This window comes from Cervus canadensis, chromosome 27, assembly GCF_019320065.1.
Source record: "Cervus canadensis isolate Bull #8, Minnesota chromosome 27, ASM1932006v1, whole genome shotgun sequence".
In the NCBI taxonomy this organism is placed as follows: domain Eukaryota; kingdom Metazoa; phylum Chordata; class Mammalia; order Artiodactyla; family Cervidae; genus Cervus; species Cervus canadensis.
In genome coordinates this window covers 44,184,305-44,211,669 of record NC_057412.1, presented here as the reverse complement: position 1 = coordinate 44,211,669, position 27,365 = coordinate 44,184,305, and the positions used below count along the sequence as shown (strand labels likewise).

Sequence of the window (27,365 nt, the reverse complement as noted above, 5' to 3'; positions counted from 1 at the left end):
AAATCACTCCTTTCTTTCATGAAGTCATCTAACAATTCTAAAGCACTTCTTGGTATTCCTAGATTCTATAAAGCCTTCGACTGTGTGGATCACAATAAACTGTGGAAAATTCTGAAGGAGATGGGAATATGAGACCACCTGACCTGCCTCTTGAGAAACCTGTATGCAGGTCAGGAAGCAATAGTAGAACTGGACATGAAACAACAGACTGGTTCCAAATAGGAAAAGGAGTACATCAAGGCTGTATATTGTCACTCTGCTTATTTAGCTTATATGCAGAGTACATCATGAGAAACGATGGTCTGGAAGAATCACAAGCTGGAATCAAGGTTTTTGGGAGAAATATCAATAACCTCAGATATGCAGATGACACCACCCTTATGGCAGAGAGTGAAGAGGAACTAAAGAGCCTCTTGATGAAAGTGAGAGAGGAGAGTGAAAAAGTTGGCTTAAAGCTCAACATTCAGAAAACTAAGATCATGGCATCCGGTCCCATCACTTCATGGCAAATAGATGGGGAGACAGTGGAAACAGTGGCTGACTTTATTTTTCTGGGCTCCAAAATCACTGCAGATGGTGATTGCAGCAATGAAATTAAAAGAAGCTTGCTCCTTGAAAGGAAAGTTATGACCAACCTAGACAGCATATTAAAAAGCAGAGACATTACTTTGCCAACAAAGGTCCATCTAGTCAAGGCTATGGTTTTTCCAGTGGTCATATACAAATGTGAGAGTTGGACTATAAAGAAAGCTGAGTGCTGAAGAATTGATGCTTTTGAACTGTTGGTGTTGGAGAAGACTCTTGAGAGTCCCTTGGACTGCAAGGAGATCCAACCAGTCCATCCTAAAGGTGATTGGTCCAGGGTGTTCATTGGAAAGACTGATGCTGAAGCTGAAACTCCAATACTTTGGTCACCTGATGCAAAGAGTTAACTCATTGGAAAAGACTCTGATGCTGGGAAAGATTGAGGGCAGGAGGAGAAGGGGATGATAGAGGAGGAGATGGTTGGATGGTATCATCGACTCGATGGACATGGGTTTGGGTGGACTCCAGGAGTTGGTGATGGACAGGGAGGCCTGGTGTGCTGTGGCTCACGGGGTCACAAAGAGTCAGACACAATTGAGTGATTGAACTGAACTGAACTGAATACCATCTTCCAAAATGAGAAGAAAATAATAAAAATGATATCATTTCTTAACACATCCTTCACTTTTTAATAAATTCTAAAAGTATCCAAATGAAACAAACCAAATTACAAAGTTTCCAGTTCATGTTCAAATGATTCAGTCCCTTAAAAAAAATAACCTGTAGTTTAACATAAAGGAAATATTTCATTACTGACTTTAGCTAGAAGGATATGAGTATTTATAGAGAGCTAACTGGAACTATAAATTTCCTAGTACTTACTATAGAGTCATTGAGGTAAAATTCCAAGTTATGAATATTAATATCTAATAGGTATCTCTGTCAGCAAATAATATTTAAATATTTAAATTTTTATATTTCTCAATTGTGTATCTTTCTACCCTAGATTCTTCCCAGGCAAATTTGAGTTGATTGCTATAACCTCTACAACCATCATTTTTAAGCTCATTTCCTTCTCTTCCATTGTAGCTATTGATGGTCTCACACTGGGCCCTTGTTTCCTTAGACGTGAGGATGAAACAGTTGCAAATAAAATATGAAGATCCCAGTTAAATTTAAATTTTAGATAAACACGATGTATATTTTTAAGTATAATTGTGTCTCAGGCAATTTTTAGAACATAATTATTAAACTAAAAGTTTTTGGTGTTTATTTTAAGCTAAATTTAACTTAGCATTCTCTATTTTATTTGGCAATTCTATTTGGGCACACTAGTTATCCCCAAGTACTCCGTATATGTACATTTTTGACTCTGACTTCTCAAACTTATTCATCTGTTGTGCCACACTTTCATAAAGGCCTATGAGATCTTGTCTTATGTGTTATGTATTTCAGTCCAGTATAATTCAGTATGTGGGTTAATAAACCAAGTAGATAATTAGAGTCTGCTAATAGATCAGGCCATTAATGACCTACTCTGCTTATCTTGTATGACTTTCCTGGTGGCTTAGTGGTAAAGAATCCATGTACCAAGCCAAAGGCACAGGTTCGATCCCTGGGTCAGGAAGATCCCCTGGAGAAGGAAGGAAATGGCAACCTCTCCAGTGTTCCTGCCTGGGAAATCCCATGGGCAGAGAGACCTGACACACTACAGTCAAAGGGGTCCCAAAAGAGTCAGATACAACTTTGCAGCTAAACACCAACTAATCTTGTGTGCCCTGCCTGAAAATCAGACATATTAGCAAATAAAGGACTTAATTCTGCATTTTTCTTTAAAAATGAATTTTTCTTAAAAACATTTAGAATTTTGTATATTTGTAGTCAATTAATATGGGTAATTTTGGCTTAGTGTAAGAATGCTATTTGGAGTAGAGCAAGGCTTTTTTGGTGCTTCTCAAAAATTTATTGAAGGCAGTTATCTTCTAAGTCTCAGTCATAATAGCTCTTTAAAAATGAATATTATAGAGCCTTATCTTGGAAACATTGGATGATTATTAAATCTTTAAAAGTAAGTAAACTAAACTTGACAAATACTAATATATGTGGTTAGCCAATTTCTAGTGATTATTTTTGGCTTCTGTGAGTAAAGTAATAAAAAGAACTAAAATCAATCAACTTTTAAGTTCTTGACAAGGTAGCAGTTGATTAGAATGAACAAATATATCAAAACTATATATGATGAATAAATTTAGCAAAACATAGATCCGCAAAATGATTCTACCAAGAAATATACCAAATTATATTCAATAGTTTAATAGCTAACATTTTTTTAAAAAGTGCCCTTAAAAGTTTCTTTTTTATAGAAGAATTGTGCTACTCCTTTAAAGAAGGCTAAAATAAACCCCTTAGTGCAAAATTAAGGCTTAAATAGAAGAAAGTAGAGAAACCACTAGGTCATTCAGCTATGCCCTAAATCAAATCCCTTACAATTATACAGTGGGAGTGGCAAATAGATTCAGGGGATAAGATCTGACAGACAGAGTGCCAAAAGAACTATGGACAGAGGTTTGTAACACTGCAGAGGAGGTGGTGAGCAAAACAGTCTCCAAGGAAAAGAAAAGCAAAAAGGCAAAATGGTTGTCTGAGGTGGCCTTACAAATGGCTGAGGAAAGAAGAGAAGTGAAAGGCAAAGAAGAAAAGGAAGGATATACCAATCTGAACGCAAAATTCCAAAGAAGAGCAAGGAGAGATATGAAAGCCTTCATAAGTGATCAATGCAAAGAAATAGAGGAAAACAATAGAATGGGAAACTAGAGATCTCTTCAAGAAAATTAGAGATACCAAGGGACATTTCATGCAACATGGGCACAATAAACAACAGAAACGGCATGAATTTAGCAGAAGCAGAAGATATTAAGGAGAGGTGGCAAGAATCCACAGAAGAACAAGGCAAAATGGATCTAAAAATGACCTAGATAACCATGACTGTATGATCAACTCACCTATATCCTGACATTCTGGAGTGTGAAGTCAAGTTGGCCTTAGGAAGCATCACTATAAACAAAGCTAGTGGAGGTGATGGAATTCCAGTGGAACTATTTCAAATCCCAAAATATGATGCTTTTAAAGCATTGTACTAAATAGGCCAACAAATACAGAAAAGTTAGCAGTGGCCACAAGAATGGAAAAGGTCAGTTTTCATTCCAATCCCAAAGAAAGGCAATGCCAAAGAATGTTCAGACTACTGCACAATTGCACTCACCTCACACACTAGCAAAGTAATGCTCAAAATTCTTCAAGTTTGCCTTCAACAATATGAGAACTAAGAGTTTCCAGATGTTCAAGCTAGGTTTACAAAAGGCAGAGAAACCAAAGATCAAATTGCAAACATCTGCTGGATCATGGAAAGAGCAAGTAATTCCAGAAAAACAAAAAACAAAACTGTTTCTGCTTCATTGACTACTCTAAAGCCTTTGACTGTGTGTATCACAACAAACTGTGAAAAATTCTTTAAGAGATGAGAATAACAGACCACCTTACCTGCCTCCTGAGAAACCAGTATGCAGGTCAAGAAGCAACATTTAGAACTGGACATGGAACAGTGGACTGGTCCAAAATTGGGAAAGGAATACATCAAGGTTGTGTGTTATCATCCTGCTTATTTAACTTATGTGCAGAGCACATTATGTGAAATGCCAGGCTGGATGAAGCACAAAGTGGAATGTAGATTCCAGGGAGGAATACAACAATCTCAGATATGCAAATGATACCACTTTTGTGGCAGAGAGCAAAGAGGAGCTAAAGACCCTCTTGATGAAGGTTAAAGAGGAGAGTGAAAAAGCTGGCTGAAACTCAACGTTCAAAAAACTAAGATCATGGCATCTGGTCCCATCACTTCATGGCAAATAGATGGGGAAACAATGGAAAGAGTGACACTCTATTTTTCTGGGCTCCAAAATCACTGCAGATTCTGATTGCCACCATGAAATTAAAAAACACTTGCTCCTTGAAAAAAAGGTTATGGCAATCCAAGACAGCATATTAAAAAGCAGAGATATTGCTTTGCCAACAGAGGTCCATCTAAGCAAAGCTATGGTTTTTCCAGTATTTATGCATGGATGTGAGAGTTGGACCATAAAGTAGACTTAGCACCGATGAATTGATGCTGTTGAACTGTGGTGTTAGAGAAAACTCTTGAGAGTCCCTTGGACTGCAAGGAGATCCAACCAGTCCATCCTAAAGGAGATCAGTCTGAATGTTCATTGGAAGGACTGATGCTGAAGCTGAAGCTCCATACTTTTGCCACCTGATATGAAGAGCCAGCTCATTAGAAAAGATCCTGATGCTGGGAAAGATTGAAGGCAGGAGGAGAAGGGGACGACAGAGGATGAGATGGTTGGATGACATCACCAACTCAACGGACATGAGTTGGAGCAAATTGTAGATGGTGGAAGAAAGGGAAGCCTGGGGTGCTGAAGTCCATTGTATTGCAAAGAGTTGGACACAACTGAGTGACTGAACAGTGAATAAAATAGAATATAGACTAAATACCTCTATACACATATATACATATACATATGGGTTATATATATATATATATATATACACATATATGTGGATATACTGTATATATTTGAAAATTTGCTGTAAAATTATCTCTCAAATAAAGTAGGAAGGCATATTTAACAGACTCTTGAGAGTTTCCTGGGAATTTCTCCAGCTCTTCACTTCCAATTACACATTATGTGTGACAGTTTTTATTTTTGTAAATATGTATTATCACTTCAGTTCTGTTCAGTTGCTTAGTTGTGTCAACTCGTTGTAACCCCACGAACCACAGCACACCAGGCCTCCCCGACCATCACCAACTTCCAGAGTCTATCCAAACGTATGTGCATTGAGTCAGTGATGCCAACCAACCATCTCATCCTCTGTCGTCCCCTCCTCCTCCTGCCCTCAATCTTTCCCAGCATCAGGGTCTTTTCAGATGAGTCAGCTCTTCGCATCAGGTGGCCAAAGTATTGGAGTTTCAGCTGCAGCATCAGTCCTTCTAAATGAACACCCAGGACTGATATCCTTTAGGATGGACAGGTTGGATCTCCTTGCAGTCCAAGGCACTCTCAAGAGTCTTTTCCAACGCCACAGTTCAAAAGCATCAATTCTTCGGTGCTCAGCTTTCTTTATAGTTCAACTCTCAGATCTATACATGACCACTGGAAAAACCATAGCCTTGACTAGATGGACCTTTGTTGACAAAGTAATGTCTTGTTGGTCATAACTTCCCTTCCAAGGAGTAAGCATCTTTTAATTTCATGGCTGCAATCACCATCTGTGGTGATTCTGGAACCCTGCAAAATAAAGTCAGCCACTGTTTCCACTGTTTCCCCAACTATTTGCCATGAAGTGATGGGATCAGATGCCATGACCTTAGTTTTCTGAATGTTGAGCTTTAACCCAACTTTTTCACTCACCTCTTTCACTTTCAAGAGGCTCTTTAGTTCCTCACTTTCTGCCACAAGAATGGTGTCATCTGCATATCTGAGATTAGTGATATTTTCCTGGAAATCTTGATTCCAGCTTGTGCTTCCTCCAGCCCAGCATTTCTCATGATGTACTCTGCATATAAGTTAAATAAACAGGGTGACAATATACAGCCTTGATGTACTCCTTTTCATATTTGGAACCAGTCTGTTGTTCATGTCCAGTTCTAACTGTTGCTTCCTGACCTGCATACAGGTTTCTCAAAAAGCAGGTCAGGTGGTCTGGTATTCTCATCTCTTTCAGAATTTTCCACAGTTTATTGTGATCCACACAGTCAAAGGCTTTGGTGTAGCATATAAAGCAGAAGTAGATATTTTTCTGGACTTCTGTTGCTTTTTTGATGATCCAACATATGTTGGCAATTTGATCTCTGGTTCCTCTGCCTTTTCTAAAACCATCTTGAATATCTGGAAGTTCACGGTTCACGTATTGCTGAAGCCTGGCTTGGAGAATTTTGAGCATTACTTTACTAGCGTGTGAGATGATTGCAACTGTGCAGTAGTCTGAGCATTCTTTGGCATTGCCTTTCTTTGGGATTGGAATGAAAGCTGGCCTTTTCCAGTCCTGTGGCCACTGCTGAGTTTTTCAAATGTGCCGGCATATTTAGTGTGGCACTTTCACAGCAACATCTTACAGGATTTGAAACAGCAACTGGAATTCCATCATCTCCACTAGTTTTTTTTGTAGTGATGCTTCCTAAGGCCCACTTGATTTCTCATTCCAGGATGTCTGGCTCTAGGTGAGTGATCACACCATCATGATTATCTGGGTCGTGAAGATCTTTTTTTGTACAGTTCTTCTGTGAATTCTTGCCCACACTTCTTAATATATTCTGCTTCTCTTAGGTCCATACCCTTTCTGTTCTTTATTGAGCCCTTCTTTTCATGAAAAGTTCCCTTGGCATCTCTAATTTTCTTGAAGAGATCTCTAGTCTTTCCCATTCTGTTCTTTTCCTCTATTTCTTTGGATTGATCACTGAGGAAGGCTTTCTTATCTCTCCTGGCTATTCTTTGGAACTCTGCATTCAAATGGGTATATCTTTCCTTTTCTCCTTTGCTTTTTGCTTCTCTTCTTTTCACAGCTATTTGTAAGGCCTGCTCAGACAGCCATTTTGCTTTTTTGCATTTCTTTTTCTTGGGGATGGTCTTGATCCCTGTCTCCTGTACAGTGTCATGGACCTCCGTCCATAGTTCATCAGGCACTCTGTCTATCAGATCTAGTCCCTTAAGTCTATTTCTCACTTCCACTGTATTGTCACAAGGGATTTGATTTAGGTCATACCTGAATGGTCTAGTGGTTTTCCCCACTTACTCCAATTTAAGTCTGAATTTGGCAATAAGGAGTTTATGATCTGAGCCACAGTCAACTCCTGGTTTTGTTTTTGCTGACTGTATAGAACTTCTCCATCTTTGGCTACAAAGAATATAATCAATCTGATTTCAGTGTTGACCATCTGGTGATGTCCATGTGTAGAATCTTCTCTTGTGTTGTTGAAAGCAGGTATTTGCTATGACCAGTGCATTCTCTTTGCAGAACTCTACAGCCTTTGCCCTGCTTCATTCTGTACTCCAAGGCCAAATTTGCCTGTTACTCCAGGTGTTTCTTGACTTCCTACTTTTGCACTCCAGTCCCCTATAATGAAAAGGATGTTTTTATGGGGTGTTAGTTCTAGAAGATCTTGTTGGTCTTCATAGAACCATTCAACTTCAGCTTCTTCAGTGTTACTGGTCAGGGCATAGACTTGGATTACCATGATATTGAATGATTTGCCTTGGAAATGAATGGAGATTATTCTGTCATTTTTGAGATTGCATCCAAGCACTGCATTTTGAACTCTTTTGTTGACTATAATGACTACTCCATTTTTTCTAAGGGATTCCTGCCCACAGTAGTAGATATAATGGTCATCTGAGTTAAATTCACCCATTCTAGTCCATCTTATTTTACTGATTCTTAGAATGTCGATGTTCTCTCTTGCCACCTCCTGTTTGACCATTTCCAATTTGCCTTGATTCATGGACCTAACATTTCAGGTTCCTATGCAATATGTGTTATAGAGAATGACTAAGTCAACTTATATTCTATCAGAACTGCTTTCTTTCGTCTCTCCTACTCACCCACACAGACAGCCACACATACTGTATACACACATGCACAATCTTACCCCTTTCTACTTTTGATTGAACTCAGATTCGAGACATCATTTCAGTGATTATATGTCTCCCTCCCGGTGGCTCAGTGGTAAAGAATCTGCCTGCAATGCAGTAGACACAGGAGATGCAGATTCGACCCCTGCATTTCAAAGATCCTCTAGCAAAGGAATTCTAAGCCACTCCAGTGTTCTTGCCTGGAGCATCCTATGGACAGAGGAGCCTGGCGGGCTGCAGTCCATGGGGTCACAAAGAGTCGGATACGGATGTAGCTATGGAGCACCACACACTCATCTATTAGTACGGTCCCATTGTCCATTCTGCTGTTGAGATTTCTCTTTTTTAGAAATTGTAAAACAAGATCCTGAAAAAGCCCTAAAATCTTCTCATGATTTTTGGTTCCTTTTAAGTTACAACAGCAACAGTAACAACTGACAAAATAACATTAAGATTGTTTTCTGATACATACTCCTTTTTTTCTTTCATATAATATATATATATATATGTCACAGGGCCAGTGTGTCTCTCAGCTTAGAGCTTCAGCGAAGTCATCAATCTTATAACTCTCAGTGCAGACTTACCACCTCTTAGGTGAATAGACCCCAGAGAAAACTGAGATAAGTCCTGGGTTTGAAGTATGACAGAAATCATGGAGATTTTAAAGCAGTTGTCACCCCTCCAGAAATATGGATGAACTCACAGAACTCTTTCCATTGATCATTTTAACTTCAAAAACCATGCTTCTCCCACCCAACCAAAGAAGCCCATTTACCCTTCTTCCAATTACTGGTAACTTGTGTTTCTTGCACTCTTAGAAGTATCTTTTTACTGGCACCTTGGGAGCAGTTATAACTGAGATAGACTAAGATGCCTGCTCTTAGGGTGCATTTCCTACTTTCAATCTTATATGACCATCCTTAGCAACCCTCTCCCTGCCTCTGGGCATTGACAGAGAATGATATATGTACCTCCCACAACCAACTGAGCTATATGTTATATTTATCCCTAACTTGGCGGTTTCAAGTGTTGTTTTAAGCATAACTTTTTAAATTATTTTTTTATTGGAGGATAATTGCTTTACAGAATTGTATTGTTTTCTGTCAAATCTCAACATGGATCAGCCAGAAGTCAGTCATTTATGTTTTGAGTTTCAAAATGGATAAAGAACTCACTAGACACAGTATTTTATTAATTTGAGATGCAATCATATAAACAACCAAGTACAGTTAAATAAAGCCAGTGACGTCAGGGGAATAATTTTCTATCTAGTTAATTGTTTTACAAAACTCTCCTTTGTCTCCAATGAAGTGGTCATGTAAATATACCCTTAATCAGTTAACACAAATATTTCATTGTGGGTTTAATTTGGATTTCCCTGATGATATAGTGACATTGAGCATTTTTTCATATTCCTGAGAGCCAGTTGTATATCTTCTCTGGAGAAATGTCTATTTGAGTACTTAGCCAAGTGTAAGAGAGGTTATTTTGCTGTTGAATTGTAGGAATCCCTTTTATATTTTGGAGATAAAGCTATCTCCCCTTCTGTAGATTGTCTTTTCACTTTTGATTGTTACTTTTGCTGTGTAGAAGCATTTTAGTTTGGGGTAGCTTGTGGAAAAGCAAAATGGTGTAGCTGCTATGAAAATAGCATGTCAGTTATTCAGGAATTTAAAAATAAAACTGAACTACCATGTGATCTAACAATCCCATTTCTGAGTATTTATCCAGAATAACTGAAATCAGAATCTTGAAGAGCTATTAGTACTCCCGTATTCGTTGCAGCACTATCCACAGTAGCCAACATGTGGGACGCTGAGCACCACTGCACATGTCATCAATAAGTACACTTAAAGATTTGCTAAAAAGATAGATATCATGTTATGTGTTCTTACAAAATAAAAAAAAAATACACATTCTTTATTTCATGTTTACCACTAAAATAACTACTACATTAATACAGAAGTAAGAAAAAATTATTGATTACATGTGGATTTTTGGTCACCATATATATTTTCTAATTGCTAATAGGAATATATTATTAAATATATTCCTTAAAGTTTATATTTTCATGCATTCTAGAAACCATTTTCAAATGCAAATAAAATACATTTCTATAATGTGCATTTTTCCTTTTTTAATCTGGAAACATGATCAATGCACATATTAAAATTGTTTAGGGCCATCAAGGGTTTCTTTATTTTCAAGTGCTCGGGGCTGGTGCACTGGGAAGACCCAGAGGGATGGGATGGGGGGGAAGGGGGGAGGGGGGATCGGGTTGGGGAACACATGTAAATCCATGGCTGATTCAAGTCAGTGTATGGCAAAAACCACTACAATATTGTAAAGTAATTAGCCTCCAACTAATAAAAATAAATGGAAAAAAAATGCAATTTGTTGGAATAAAAAAAAAGAAATAAAGTTAAAATAAGTTTGACATAGAAAATTATATGTCACAACCACTTTTGGCACAGAAAGTTAGAGTCTTACTCAGAATATTCTAACTTTGTATTAAGATTTAGAAATGCAGCCTAATGGGGAAACAAACAAAAACAACCGGTCAAATAAAATAATGCACTGTGGCGTGAACTAAGAGGAAAGAACCAGGGAGCCGAGAGTGAGTGATGGTGAGAGAGTAAGGATGAAGGAATAATAGGTTGAAAGTGAGGAGGCGGATTTTCAAAAGCTAAGAAGGAAAGTCATGTTAGGATAAGGAGGGGAGGGGGATCCCTTAAGCAAGAAAAAGCTTGGCATATTTGAGAAACTAAAGGAGAGCTCGAATGATTAATGTGCAATGCGTAACTGGGAAATTAGCACTGTATCAAATGAGATAGATTGGTACTGACCATGCAGGGCACCTCAAACCATCACAAAGAGACAATATTTCCTTTTTTTGGAATTATGGTTAAAAATTGATATGAGAGTGACAGGATGAAGGTATGTGAATGCAGTCATCCCTTGGTAGTCATTGTTTCCAGAATGGCATTGTTTCCAGATTCCCTGCAGATACCAAACGTTGTCAATGCTCAGGGTCCTTATATTCAGCCAATCTAATCCACTAGTAGATCCATGAATGATGAACCCGTAGACAGGGAAGTCCAACTGTTGTTGGAAATTTGACCTTACTTGTAAGGTTATGTTAGCCTATCAGATACAAGTAGAAGAATACTGGTAGAAGACTTAATACTTAAGTCAGAGACGAAAGATATTATTATTCATGACATAGCAAGTGCCATGAGGATCAACATATCTGTACCAGCTCCCCTCGCCTGATTTCCACAGCAACAACACCGGTGGGCCCAGAGAAGTGCTGGAACAGGCAATGGGTTGTGCTGCAGAAGACGGAAGGCCCCTGAGCTTATGGATTAGAAATCTTTTGTAATAGTTATTAAAAACCTGCCCCTTTTCCCACAAAAAAAAAGACATGGTTTTAATTAAATTGAGCAGTAAGCATGCCCACTTTGCACTCAGTAAGAGACTGTCTCTCTTTGTCTTACAAATATCCTTGAAAAGATCATCTAGAACAAAGGCAGATCAATATCTCGCTCCCAAAACGCGCCGACGTTTAAGGAATCCATGCGTAATTGTCTTCAAACAGTAAGGCTGTAAAGTATGTTCTAAGCAAATCACTAAGGTCACATGGCAGAGAAAAAATTGAGAGAAGGAGGGTGTTTATACAGAGTGACCACTGAGACGTCATTACTTTATGATGGAATATACATCCGCAGAAGAGGATAGGATTCTAGCTTGTACTAGGCATCTTCTTGAGAAGATAGACAAAACTTAATTTACTATGTTTTTATAGGTAAAACTGACAAAATTTGTTGATTTGTGCTTACTTGAATATGATAACAAATTTTGGAATTGTTCCAAGTTTAAAATAAAATTTTCCCATCTAACATCTCTGTAACCAAAAAAATATATATAAAAATACTCACATATTCTATTTATTATACAATTTATTCTGATGGAAATGGCTGTGTGATAGAAGTGGATACAGTGATGATGGTTTAAACAAGAGTTTAGTTTTGAATATAGTAAGCTTTAGACAAATGTAAAAGCATAACATGAAAACCTACAAGATGGGGCTCAGAGGATGTGTTGGTAAAAATAATTTTGATGTTATCAACTAGATGATGTAGCTAGAGTCCTTGAGATTGTATGAAACAATCTAAGAATAAATTTATGAGAGAAAACAAAAAATGCAACCAAATGTTAAGGAAAATCAATTTTAAAATATGATTTATGAGAGTTGGTACCTGAAAATTTATGAAATAGAGGTAATAAGGACAGTAATTGTGTCAAAAAATAAGTAAATTCAGTGTTGCAGGAAGTATACAGACATCTGGTTCAAATGGTCCTGATGAACAGATCTCCTAGTTATGAATTTAGAAAGCTTAACTTCACCAGCTAGGACAAATGAAATTTATTTTTTCTTCAAAAAATGATTCATAACCGGAATATACGTTGGCCAGGAAATTCAGGACTGCAGTCAGAATTGTTAAATTTTGGAATTGTTACAAGTTTTAAAATTAAAATTGCCCATCTAACATCTCTGTGACCAAAAAAATACAAAAAGAAACAAAAAAACACAAAAAAACAATTAGCAGTGAAGTGCATTATGTTATAAACCATGTGAAAATGTAGAATAGTATAGAGAGAAAGTGGAGGAACCCATTACATTTTAAAAACAGGTGCCAAAAATATTAACTTATTATTCTTAAATGGTATAAAATCAAGAGACGCAGCCTGAAGTACATAAAGTAATGATCTTAAATTAATGTATCTTATTTAAAATTCCAAAGAAGAAATTATGCAAACTATAAAATACAACTAACTAAACTGAAAATATCATAGTATAGTATCATGATGCTATTTTTCTGGCTTTGATCATTATTCTGTAAAAGGTATTAGCACTGGGGAAAATGGGTAAAGAGCATTTTTGTAACTTTGTCTAAAATCATTTCAAAATGAAAAACTAAATGTGTCTGTGGTAAGAGAGAAAGGATAAGTATGCTGTTCCTGCATATTATATAAGAATCATCCTCACCCCTATCAGATATTCAAAGGCAAACAATAGCAATAATAATATATACAAAGCTAAAGATAAGAACCAATTTGTAAGAAATGATTTGTAGTATAATTCATAGTAATTGTATTAATGTATGTAAATATATGACTTATTATTACAAAAAAAGCATCTAAGTATACAAACAGATAATGGATGATAATTAGCAACTTACCAAAGATTTAATGCAGATGCCCAATACACCCATAATATTGTACTCTTAATGATCAATAATCAAAGACAATAAAATTAAATAATATTGAATTTTTTTTAACCCATCAAATGTCAATAATATAAAAAAACTATGTTATACTTTCTGACCAGAATAGATCAAAATAAATAAATAGACAAAAATTATTTTGACAAGAGTGTTGCTTGGTAACATTACTTCTGGAAGCCTTACCAATCCCTCTCAATAATTCCTGGAAGCCCATTTTGATTTCCCCCCATACTGCAAAAGCGGAAACAGAAGCATTTACCTGTTAATAAATTTTCCCAAGTTCATATAAGTCATTGGCAACGAAGTTGTAATTTGACCATTTTTCTCTTTGTTATAAAACCTCTTGCTTTTAACTATTGGCGACAACCTTAAACCTTTACCTAATATTTACATAAGAATAATTCCATGAGGGGAAGCTTTAGGCTCATCTCTGCTAAGTCTCACAAGGGTCTTTAAAAAACTAAACATAATTTATGCAAACCCTCTAAAGTTTTTTTATTTTTTTTTTAAACTCATCTGTTTACAGATAGGAAAATCTTGTCTTCTAATCCAAATTGAGCAATTTCAAAATTGATACCTTATTTCCCTATCCATTCCAAAAAGGTACCAGAAGAAAAGTATACAATCTAATTGTCTCTGAAAACTCCAACATAAATCTCTAATCATTTTTCCCTATAGATTTATATTCTCTCTGAAAGGAAAATAATTGGGTTGATAGGTATGAACAACTAAAATATCAGTTAGATGAACATTCAATTTTTTTTTTTTTTACATTTTAGTGCTAGAGTAACCTCCTTTTTACAAAGCTATTATATAGATTAATTACTCTAGGAAAATTAAAATAGTATGTGAATTTTTATTTTTCAGGGCTTGACTTAGGTCACTATTATCTTTAATAACTCTTTCAGTTTTGTTGATTTTATATTTGCATGTAAGTATAGTGAGTACCTGCTTTTCCTCTTCCTTCTACTCAGCTTCCTTCTTCTCCCTCTCTTTTCTTCTTAAATTTATGTGGTCTATTTTGTGTTCACTTTTATCATTTCAAATAGTTGCAAGTATTTCCTAGCAAAATATTCACCCTTGGTCTGTTCCCTTTAATGAATTGCCAGCTAACTACAGAAATTTTTGCTTTGAAATATTTCTTAAATGGCAATCATTACATTTTTTTTCCACTTGGAAGTTCACAAGTAGTACTTTCATTAAATTATGTTTCCTTCCTCATCTTAGTTTCTGAAAGTTAGGAAAAGACCTAGACACTATGTAATTTTATTATTAATAATTTTTTTTTGCCTAGATGATCACTCAACTTCTCCTTATCTGATTAGTCTCTACTTATTCCTATAAACTGAATTCAGGAACTTTTGGAAAAGATGAATAAAAGAATGGTATTCAAAAATCTCTATTTCATGAACACATTGAATTTGCCAAAATGCGAAAAACTGGTGGAGAACCTTCTTTAACTGACATTAAAGCCATGATATAAACCAAGCACTGAATAGAAGAATTTCTCCCAAAGTGAAGATAGTATCATGTTGAAGGAATTTTTCCATTTCCCATTTCTGCAAAAGCAATTCAGTGCTATATGAAGTGGATGAAGAAAATCCTGTTAATATCTCTAAAATTTGGAGGTGAATATTTTACTGGAGTAAATGGGCAACTCACAATTTATGGTTATTCTTTGAATGGTCAATGGGAGTCACTTTTGCTGCAGTGAAAGGTGCCCTTCTCAGAATACAAAAATATGCTTTATACAGCAAATATAAAGTTACAACAAATGGAAAAGTCTATGGCTGGATGATTTTTACTCTGACTGATTTTCTAATAGAGGAGTATGGGTTTGAAATAATTCAACTATCGGTAAGTTTGTTTCTTAATCAAAAGAGAAATATTCTAACCCAGTAAAGTTGCATCTGAAGTGTTGTTTGTAGTGTAGAAATGACAAGTACTCTTAATCTAGGAGAGATTTTATTCTCAAACGCTAACACTTTTTAGAAAAATAGAGGAAAAAAATATGTGTAGTCATGGATCTCACCTGCAAGCAACAGGTATTGTTCCTGAATAAATATCTTCCTATCATCAGACAAAAACTATCTGTAGGAAAGCTCCTAAATAAATAACAAAATCTCAGTTAAGTGAAAAAAAAAATTTTTTTTTCCTTCCAAATTGGCTAGCAAAATAACCAGGAAAATTGATGGTACATGGACACAGTGGTTTTCTAGAGCAGAGGCCAAGTCAAATAGAAAACCAACATAATGAATAACTTAAAAATATATGAAACCAGTAAGTTTTCAATTTCTTCCCCCACAGCATATATATTTCATATAGCCTGTTTCGCCATTATAATCTCAGAAGTGAGTTGGAGAGAAGCTGGTTGGAACATTCTTCTGTGAAGCATATATTCAGCTAATGAAGCCCAGGAAAACTGATAGCCCCTTAGGAAAAAATCCCTGCATTTATTGTGATACTAGAGCAAGATTTTACCACTCAGGTTGTATTTAACAAATGGAAGGGGGGAAACATCTAGTCAAGCATCCCTAGGCCAGCCATCTCCTCCATCAAGTGTAGATTCCTCAGCTCCTCTTTTTAGTCTGACTCTACATCTCTGTGTACCAATGTGAGGTGAATGGAAAAAACTATTAAAAAGAAATAGAAGGTCTGCAAAGGGCCACTCTGGCTAAGGATGATATGCACTTTAGTAAGTTATGAGATTAACATCATCAGCCACGGACTGGATAGAGGATGGCTGAGACACAGATGTAGTGGCCATGTTCAAAAAGCCATATTGTATAGTAAATAAGAGCCAGCATATAAGAAACTTGGAAGTCACCACTATATCCTAAGCACAAGTGAAAAGCTGAATAGACTAAAAAATCAACAACTTTTCTTAGATCCAAGAGAGAAATGAAGTCACAGGACAAACTGCTGTCCCCAAAATGTAGAGATGGACAGGAATACAGAAAGCATCACAACTTACCTAAGCAGAGCATAAATCCTCATGGGAACCAATGCCAGGGCAGGAAAACCTGAAATGCAATTGACTAATTGCTGTGTGCTCAGTGAGGAGTAAATACTCCAAGAAGACCCAATCATCTGATGGGCCCAGTACTTTTGTGAATTTATATCCTGGAGCTCTGCCAGCTTCGCAGTGAACACTGGAAAAAAGCTCCTTCTGCTTCCATCAGGAAACCCAGAACATCCTGTTCTTAACAAGGTCTGCCCTCAGGAGAAACCTACTAACCCAAACCTAACTTTCTGGTGTTTGATATTATCAGAGCCCAGCCGACCTAGGGGAAGCAAAATATTTGCATACTGGCAAATACTATATTGCTTTATTGGCAAATTTTATGATGAATTATTTTACAGGATATTGTCAGGAATGTGAGGAAATAAATACTCCCAAGTACTGTAGCAAAGAGTATAAACTGTTTCCTTTTTTCCAGGATTTTAAGCAGTTGATATCCAACATCTTAAAAATATATACTTTTACAAAACACAGAACTTTTTAGTAACTTGGCCTAATAAAATTACCAGATGCATTTTTGATAGATACATAATTATCCTTAGGTTTTAAAAGGTAGGTTTTATTGTCATTCAAGCATGTTGAGCCCAAAAGGGGAGGAGACAACTGTCGCTTGAAGTAAGAGCTTGTTACTCACAGTCCTCAAGAGAAGGGACCTGTCACACCATGCAAGAGGCCCAAAGAGAAGCACCGTGGTCTGTCAGGATGTAGAGAGAGTGAGGGGAAAACATGGGCAAGGGGCTTTACTGTGGTTTCCATGAGAAGGCAAGACAGAGCTAAATTTTAGATTTAGGATTGGCCGGTTTGAAGAATTTCAGCAGGTTCTAGAACATATGAAGTGATCAGTGTGGATGAATAGTGTTCCAAAGAATAAATGCTCAGTAGGAGATGTAGTTAGGGATTACAGGTTTTGGATTGGTTGGTTTGCACATGGAAGGCACACTTGTAGATGGGCCCTTTACTGTCCCCAGATATTGGTCATCCGTGGGGAACTCTCTCCTCAATCGGGAAGTCTCCAGATGTCAAAACATCAGAAAACATAGAAAAGGCATGACTGATGCAACTTCAGTTTAGTTCAGTTGCTCAGTCATGTCCGACTTTTTGGGACTGCATGGACTGCAGCACGCCAGGCCTCCCTGTCCATCACCAAGTCCCGGAGTTCACCCAAACTCATGTCCACTGTGTGGGTGATGCCATCCAACCATCTCATCCTCTGCCGTCCCCTTCTCCTCCCACCTTCAATCTTTCCCAGCATCAGGGTCTTTTCAAATGAGTCAGTTCTTCCCATCAGGTGGCCAAAATACTGGAGTTTCCACTTCAGCATCAGTCCTTCCAACGAATATTCAGGATTGATTTCCTTTAGGATGGACTGGTTGGATCTCCTTGCTGCCAAAGGGACTCTCAAGAGTCTTCTCCAACACCACCATTCAAAAGCATCAATTCTTTGGTGCTCAGCTTTCTTTATAGTCCAACTCTCACATCAATACATGACTACTAGAAAAAACATAGCTTTGACTCAATGAACCTTTGTTGGCAAAGTAATGCCTCTGCTTTTTAATATACTGTCTAGATTGGTCACAACTTTTCTCCCAAGGGGTAAGCATCTTTTAATTTCATGGCTGCAATCACCATCTGCAGTGATTTTGGAGCCCCCCAAAAGTAGTCTGTCACTGTTTCCATAGCTTCCCCATCTACTTGCTATGAAGTGATGTGACCAGATGCCATTGTCTTAGTTTTCTGAATGTTGAGTTTTAAGCCCATTTTTTCACTCTCCTCTTTCATATTCAAGAGGCTCTTTAGTTTACAAGGTTATTAAAAGGAATATTTCTCACTATCAGAAAAAAAAATTAAAGCAAAAGAAGTGACGAACGTTTTTGAAATATGAATGGTTGTTGTTATTTAGTCCCTAGGTCATGTCCAACTTTTTTGCGACCTCATGGATTGTAGCCCACCAAGCTCTGCTGTCCATTGGATTTCCCAGACAAGAATAGTGGAGTGCATTGCTATTACCTTCTCCATGGTATTTTCCTAACCCACGGACTAAACCTGCATTTCCTGCGTTTGGTAGGTGGGTTCTTTACCACTCAGCTACCAGGGAAGCCCATTAATCAGGAGAATTGCTTATCTTATGCTACAGATGCTGTTTTCCATATTCAGTCAGCTAAACATTCATTATTCTTTGACTCAGAGGAAAGATGAATACAGAAAATGTTGGTGAAGGGAGCAAGCAGAGGACTTCTCTTAACTTTTAATTTTTCAGAAGTCTTTAACCCACTGGGATCAAAGAAATTCTAGCTAATATTACCAAACAGATGATCAGAATTTCTTGTTCAGGGGAGAAAGTGAGTACACTAGGAAATGAGGGAAACATAGATTATGTGGGTTTCAGAAAGAATGTTCTGTGCTCTCCTCGCACTCTATCCTTGAGTATATCTCTGAGTATCTTTAAAGTACAGGGATTGTTAAAATTTTCAAATATGCAGCAAAGTTGTGTGATCCAAGAGCAGAAAGGACCTGAATCCCCTTCCAGATAGTGTTTTTAGAATTGTCATGACACCCAGAAGAGAAATGGCTACGTAGTGTCTCTGTGCACCAGAATTTGAGTCAGTCTCTCAGATTAATTTGTCATCTGCATTAGCAAAAATAGTAAACATAGGAAAACAACACCCAGGCTAAAAGTGTCCCTGAGGTTTTTTGTTGTCTTTTTTTTTTTTCCAGTGCTACAAAATAAATAATGAAGAGCTATGATTTTTGCTGTAGTAACACTCCTAGTAATAATAATTTTAAAATTTCCATTAAGATAGTAATACATAGGGATAATCAAGTATCTCTATATATATCTCTATATAAAATGTGTAGTCATTCACTTGTTTATGTATGTGTGTATGTTTTCTTATCTGCCTGTCAATATGTCTGTTTCTTTAACTAGTGCTAAGAACCTTAATAGTCTAGTTGAGGCTGTAAACTTTTCTCAAATGTAGTACTTTTAAATGCATAAATTAAATGCATAAATCATATCAAATTCCAAAGTCATGGTTACTTCTTTTATTACTGTTGATTTTTACCTATAGCTTTCCTCATAGCTCAGTTGGTAAAGAATCCACTTGCAATGCAGGAGACCCTGGTTTGATTCCCAGGTTGGGAAGATCCACTGGAGAAGGGATAGGCTACCCACTCCAGTATTCTTGGACTTCCCTTTTGGCTCAGCTGGTAAATAATCTGCCTGCAAAGTGGAGACCTAGGTTCAATCCCTGGGTTGGGAAGATCCCCTGGAGAAGGGAAATACTATCCACTCCAGGATTCTGACCTGGAGAATTCCATGGACTGTATAGGCCATGAGGTCACAAAGAGTTAGACATGGCTGAGTGAATTTAACTTTCACTTTCTTTCAAACTTGAGGGAATTGCTAAATTTCAGGTAGAGTTGGATGAAACTCAGTTCAGATCAGTCAACCAGTTGTGTCCGAAACTTTGGGACCCCATTGACTACAGCATGCCAGGCCTCCCTCTCCATCACCAACTCTCGGAGTTTGTGATGAGTCAGATGGCCAAAGTATTGGAGTTTCATCTTCAGCATCAGTCCTTCCAATGAATATTCAGGACTGATTTCCTTTAGGATGGACTGGTTGGATCTCCTTGCAGTCCAAGGGACTCTCAAGAGTCTTCTCTAACACCACAGTTCAAAAGCATCAATTCTTTGGCCCTCAGCTTTCTTTTTAGTCCAACTCTCACATACATACATGGAGAAGGCAATGAAAACTCACTCCAGTATTCTTGCCTGGAGAGCCCCAGGGCCAGAGGAGCATGATGGGCTGCTGTCTATGGGGTCGCACAGAGTCAGACACGACTGAAGCGACTTAGCAGCAGCAGCAGCAGCTATAAATTTAAGGAAATATATACAGGATATATATGTGAGAAACTAAAGAACTGTGTTGAAAAAAATCAAAGAGCTAACTAAATAGCAAAATAATCTTGTTCATGTATTGTAAGATTCAATATTGGTAAGATACAAATTCTTTCCAACTTGATCAATATATTCAGTGAGATCTTAGTCAGAATTATAGTGAGTAATACCCTTGACATTTATAAAGAGATTCTAAAATTATAAACAGAAAGCAAAGATACAGAACTTTTAATGTGATACTGAAGAAGAACAAATTCAGAGTATTAACACTATCCAATTTTAAGACTTAGGATAAGTTTACAATAAGCAAGTGTCACCTATGTGATATTAGTGGAGGCAAAAAAATACACATAGATCAATAGAATGCAATAGAAAGTCTAGAAATAAACCCATATGATGTAATCGCCTCATGTTTGGCAAAGAAACGGGCATGTCAGTGAAGAATGGATAGTCTTTTAAGCTTATGGTGCTGGAAATTTTCATGGAAAAAGTGACTGGTTAAAAATTGGGAAAAGCTGCATATTATCATCCTGATTATTTAGCTGATATGCAGAGTACACCAGGCAAAACTCCAGGCTGGATGAGTTACAAGCTGAATCAAGATTTCCAGAGAAATATCAATAACCTCAGATATGCAGATAATACCATTCTATGGCCAAGAGTGAAGAGGAACTAGAGAGCCTTTTAATGAAGGTGAAAGAGGAGAGTGAAAAAGCTGGCTTAAAACTCAACATTCAAAAAATGAAGATCGCGGCGTCCAGTCCTATCACTTCATGGCAAATAGAAGGGGAAAAAGTGGAAGCAGTGACAGATTTTCCCTTACTGGGCTCCAAAATCAATGCGGATGGTGACTGCAGCCATAGAATTGGAAGACGCTTCTTAGAAGAAAAGTTATGACAAACCTAGACAGTGTATTAAAAAGTAGAGACATCACATTGCCAACAGAGATCCAAATAGTCAAAGCTATGGTCTTTCCAGTTGTCATGTACATGGTCTATGTGAGAGTTAGACCATAAAGAAATCTGTATGCCGAAGAACTGATGTTTTTGAATTGTGGTGCTGGACAAGACTCTCGAGAGCCCCTTGGACTGCAAGGAGATCAAACCAGTCAGTTCTAAAGGACATCAACCCTGGAAATTCATTGAAGAACTGATCTGAAACTGAAATTCCAATACTTTGATCACCCGATGAAAACAGACAACTCACTGAAAAAGACCCTGATGATGTGAAAGACTGAAGGCAAAAGGAGAAGGGGGAGGCAGAAGGTGAGATGGTCGGATAGCATCACAGACTCAATGGACATGAACTTGGGCAAACTCTGGGAGATAGTGAAGGACAGGGAAACCTGATGTGCTACACTCATGTGGTTGCAAAGAGATGGACACGACTTAGCAAATGAACAGCTGCGAAGAGAATAAAAAACAAGCCACAATGTGGGAGAAAATACCTGCAAACCACATATCTGATCTAAGACTTGAATCCAAAACATATAAAGAACATTTGGCATTATGTAATTAAAAAAATCTAATTTAAAAAAAACAGTGAAAATATTTGAATAGACATTTTGCCAAAGAAATGTATAAATGGATCATATGTAATGAAAATATACTCTACATAGTTTATTATAAGGAATTGAAAATTAAAACAATAGTGAGATACTGCTATATATGTTTAAAATGGCTTAAATGAAAAACACTGACAACATGATTGCCTGTGAGATTGTGGACAACAGGAACTTGCATTTGGTGTTCATGGGAATACCAACTGGGATCATTACTTTGGGAGACAGTTTGGCATGAAAAAAACATGAATGCATCTTAGATATGTGTTGCTAAAGTTAAAGGGTCAGTCTAGAAGTCTTCATATTGTATGATTCCAAATAATTTGACAACCTAGAAAAGGTAGAACTACAGTGATAGTTAAATTAAAAGATAGTTGCTCCTTGGAAGAAAAGCTATGACAAACCTAGACAGTGTATTAAAAAACAGAAACATCACTTTGCTGACAAAGGTGCATATAGCCAAAGCTATGTTTTTTTTTTCCAGTAGTCATGTACAGATGTGAGAGTTGGACAGTAAAGAAGGCTGAGTGCCAAAGAATCAATGCTTTTGAACTGTGGTGCTGGAGAAGACTCTTGAGAGTCCCTTGGACAGCAAGGATATCAAACCAGTCAATCTTAAAGGAAATGAACCCTGAATATTCATTAGAAGAACTGATGATGAAGCTCCAATACTTTGACCCCCTGATGTGAAGAGTTGACTCATTGCAAAAGACCCTAGTGCTGGGAAGTATTGACGAGAGGAGGAGAAGGGGGTTACAAAGCATGAGATGGTTGAATGGCTTCACCAGCTCAATGGACATGAGTTTGAGCAAATTCTGGGAGATAGTGAAGGACAGGGATGCCTGGTGTGCTGCAGTCCATGAGGTCACAAAGGGTTGGACAAGACTTAGTGACTGAACATCAACAGGGATAGTAAAGAGAACGTGGTTTCCAGGAGTTCCTGGAGGCTGGGGAAAATGGCTGGATAAGTGAAGCAAAGGGCAATTTTTAGAACACTGAAACTAGTTTGTTTGATACTATAATAAGGGATATAGAATGCAATGTCTTTCTTAAAACCCATATAAATTTATGGAACAAAGATTGAACTTTAATAGATATATATTTTTAAAAGAATTATTTAAGCTGTCATGAGCTCTTCAGATGGAATTCAGAATGTGACAACAAAACAATCTAACTCTATTACAAATTTATGAAACAAACTCACTGAAGGGCATGGGGGAAAATGGTGTTGGCTTAAGTAATTTTGGAAATGAGCAGAGTTTGTAACACTAAATCAGAAATTGTACATAAGTCCTGTTTACTCATTAGTAAACTATTTCTCACATAGGGCACAAGTTAGCAATTCTGATACTAATCTACATGTATACTGAAATTGAATGATCAAGCATTAAAAAATAAATGGATGGTGGGGGCCAGTTTTCTCATTATTCAAATGGAAGTCCACAGGTAAGGGAGGAAGTTAGGATGATCCATTATAATGTATTAGAGTTGAAGACAGCACTATTCACTCATATTTAACTTAATATGAATATAGATTATTACATATATAAATTTTAGAGATATATGCATACACACTAGTATATATACATATAATTCCTTTCTCTGTCATTTGAGAAGGATGGTGATAATGATACCTCATTAACAATGAGCACACTTAATACCCAGATCTTGGTTTATAATATGATTTTCAATTAAAGAAATGAGCTCTGTGGAGAAATGGCTGATTCTAAGACTTAGACAGAAATGCACAAAATGAGCCTGAAATTCAGTGCCAGAAAGTAAGGACATTTAAAATAAAAATAAAACAAATTACTATGAATTGGCTATACCAAAGAGACAAGTAAGTAACCAGAAGTCAACTCAAAGTGTTTCCAGTGGCCAAATATACAACAGGTTGAACAACCAAATAGATATATTAATAGTAACACTGGATTATAAGCCAAAAATACAAAATAAATATATGAGTCCATATTGATGTAAATAAATGATTGAATAAATCATTGGGTACAATATAAATCTACATAAAATAATTTCAGTTAATTTATATAGATACTTTACCTTCAAGGAATTGGAGCATAGCTCCTCATCCCTTAAGTATGGGCTGTGCATAGTAACTTCCTTCCAAAGGGCAAAATATGGAGGGAGGGAATAAAACTAACCCTATGGTGGAAAAAAATCAGTTAAACTCTAACACAGCCATGTGATTAAGGTCAGCAAGCTCAAGCTGGAATCAAGATTGCCAGGAGAATTGTCAACAACCTCAAATATGCAGATGATACCACTCTAAAGATAGAAAACAAAGAGGAACTAAAGAGCCTCTTGATGAGGGTGAAAGAGGAGAGTAAACAAGCTGGCTAAAAACTCAACATTCTAAAAACTAATATCTTGGCATCTGGTCCCATCACCTCATGGCAAACAGATGGAGAAAGAGTGAAAATAGTGACAGATTTTATTTTCTTGAGCTCCAAAATCAGTGTGGACAGTGACTACAGCCAGGAAATTAAAAGACACTTGCTCCTTGGAAGAAAAACCATGACAAACATAGACAGCATATAAAATGTAGACATCACTTTGCCAACAAAGGTCCATATAGTCAAAGCTATAGTTTTTCAAGTAGTCATGTAAATATGTGAGAGTTGGACCATAAAGAAGACTGAGTACCAAAGAATTGATGCTTACAAATTGTGGTAATGGAGAAGACTCTTGAGAGTCCCTTGGACAGCAATAATATCAAACTAGTCAACCCTAAAGGAAATGAACCATGAATATTCATTGGAAGGACTGATGCTGAAGCTGAAGCTACAATATTTTGGCAACCTAATGCGAAGAGCCGACTCATTGAAAATGACCCTGATGCTGTGAAAAGTTGAGGGCAAGAGGAGAAGCAGGCAACAGAAGATGAGATGGTTGGATGGCATTATTGGCTCAATGAACATGAGTTTGAGTGAACTCTGGCAGTAGTGAAGGACAGGGATGCCTGGCCTGCTGCAGTTCACGGAGTCACAAAAAGGTGAACACAACTTATGACTGAATACCTGAACAGTAATCCTCAAAATTGTCAGGGTCATTAAACATAAGAGAAGTCTATGGAACTGTTACAGCCAATATTAGCCTAAGGGGACATGGCAGCTAAGGGCAGTGTCATATCCTGAATGTGATTCTGAAGTAGAAAAAAAGGAAATTCTATAAAAACCAAAGATAAATTAGTAAATATGTACTTTACTTATTCATGATTATTCAGTATCAGTTCATTAATTGTAAGAAATGTACTGTAATAAGGTAAGCTGTTAATAATAGGGAAACTTGAGCATATTACTATCTTCACTTTTTTTATTTGAAAATCTAAAACTATTATGAAATAAAATTCTTCTTAAAATATATAACTGTGAAGATTTTGCATCACTTCATTAAAGTCAAATCATTGATTTGATAAATAAAATGGCCTGACTATACTGAAAAACTCCCTTTGTAAAGAATTTGTCTTTTAGGCTCATTTTAATTTCCTCTCGTAGTACTGGGGACAAAGAATAGTTTGATGATTATCATTTTATTTTCAGTTAATGGTCCAACTTTGAGTTCCAAATCAGTAACCACAGTATTCAATCATATCTTTAAATGTTCTGTTTATCATCAGTATGGCTAACAGAGCAAGACAAGAGACATGAGACTTTGTTCACAGACTAAGCAAAGACTTTAGAACAAAAACTAGATCTTTAAGAAATCAAAAAACAGTCAGATTGCTAGAGCTAAGTACTTTCCATTTTCTGTAGACATTTTTTCCCCTGAATGTTCATTAAACTTCAGGATTTGTCTGATTATATTGAGTATAATCCATTTGGTTTGTGGATTTACCAAAATCAGTTGGTAAAAAAAAGAAACATTCCTGACACTGATATTGAATGATTTCCACTATGAAGAACACAATATAATTGAGCACTAAGTTAAAGTCTTATAATTAAACTCATAAAATTTTATAATTAAGATTGTATAAGAGCAAGGATGGAGCAAAAGACTGTTTTTTCATAATGTGATTAATTATCAAACTAAAATCAAGTTTAAATGTGAAGGTGGAAGCCAGGGATAAGAGGTATACTAAAATACAAGAGTTAGTAAGGTTGATAATGGACATATTTTATGTGAACAGTCTATGAACATATCTTTTGTTTCTCCTCCGTTAATCAGTCACAATATTATTTGAACATAGGGATACAAATAATATGTATACCATGCAGAGTTAATAAGTCCAAAATTGCTGATTGCTTTTATTGGTGGTAAAATAACTATGGAAATGAGAGTAACTCAATTTGGATTAAATTCACAATGTTGGCTTGCTTTTGAGTGGAGCAAATGAGGGAATATTTTTATACCACAATCCTAGAAGTTAAAAAATAAATTATACTTTTTCTCACTACTTCTACCTTACTGGCACCTGAGAGGCCTTTCATTTAATTACGTTATTTTTTCTAATTCAATACATATTCAAAATTATAAGCAGTAAATAACCATTAAATAGTTCATCATTCAAGCACTTTGATTATCTTTCCCTTTTTATACCATACTTGTATAGGTTGCTGCTGCTAAGTCACTTCAGTCGTGTCTGACTCTGTGCGACCCCATAGACGGCAGCCCACCAGGCTCCGCTGTCCCTGGGATTCTCCAGGCAAGAATACTAGAATGGGTTGCCATTTCCTTCTCCGATGCATGAAAGTGAAAAGTGAAGTTGCTCAGTGGTGCCCGACTCTTAGTGACCCCATGGACTGCAGCCTACCAGGCTCCTTCGTCCATGGGCTTTTCCAGGCAAGAGCACTGGAGTGGGGTGCCATTGCCTTCTCCGTTGTATAGGTTACATGGACTTAAGTAACTGATATTAATGGAGTATATCATGAAAAGTAAAGTTGGTCCATTTTCATTAATAATGTTAGATAATAGACTGCTTGAAAAGCACTAAAAATCAAGGAAAGTACTGTTTTTTATTCATTCTAGACACATTTTTATTATACTTTTGGCATAAATATTAAAAGATGTGAAACACTGGACAGGGTGAGTTAGGACCAATCTTCTGATGGTTGATTACATGAAATTTGGTTTTTAATATCCTGTTGTAATGAGGGGAAAACAATTTCCTTTCTAGGGGAAAACAATTTATCCATTGGTGAATTAGCCTGATAGATATCAGAAATGTGATGACTCAGCACGTAGGTGGGTGGGAAATTACGAAGATATCTTATTGGCAACAGAGCGTTGTTTGGTTGACCTTAAAGCCACATAATTTTATAACTGTTATAACTTTGGCTTACTAATATCCAAATAAGAACCATTTACAAGCTATGACTCATCCCACGTGCAGCTCACAGAGTTAACATACCTCTGCATTTGACTTT

General features: G+C 36.8%; 1 long non-coding RNA gene across 1 annotated transcript; it reads left to right on the top strand.

Annotated features, from left to right (window-relative positions):
* The first annotated feature begins 7,892 nt into the window (after positions 1-7,892).
* Positions 7,893-26,877, top strand: LOC122428877. Its single transcript, XR_006265839.1, has 3 exons — positions 7,893-8,114; positions 19,964-19,967; positions 26,861-26,877. It is a non-coding gene; the product is annotated as an uncharacterized LOC122428877 (long non-coding RNA).
* Positions 26,878-27,365: the final 488 nt, after the last annotated feature.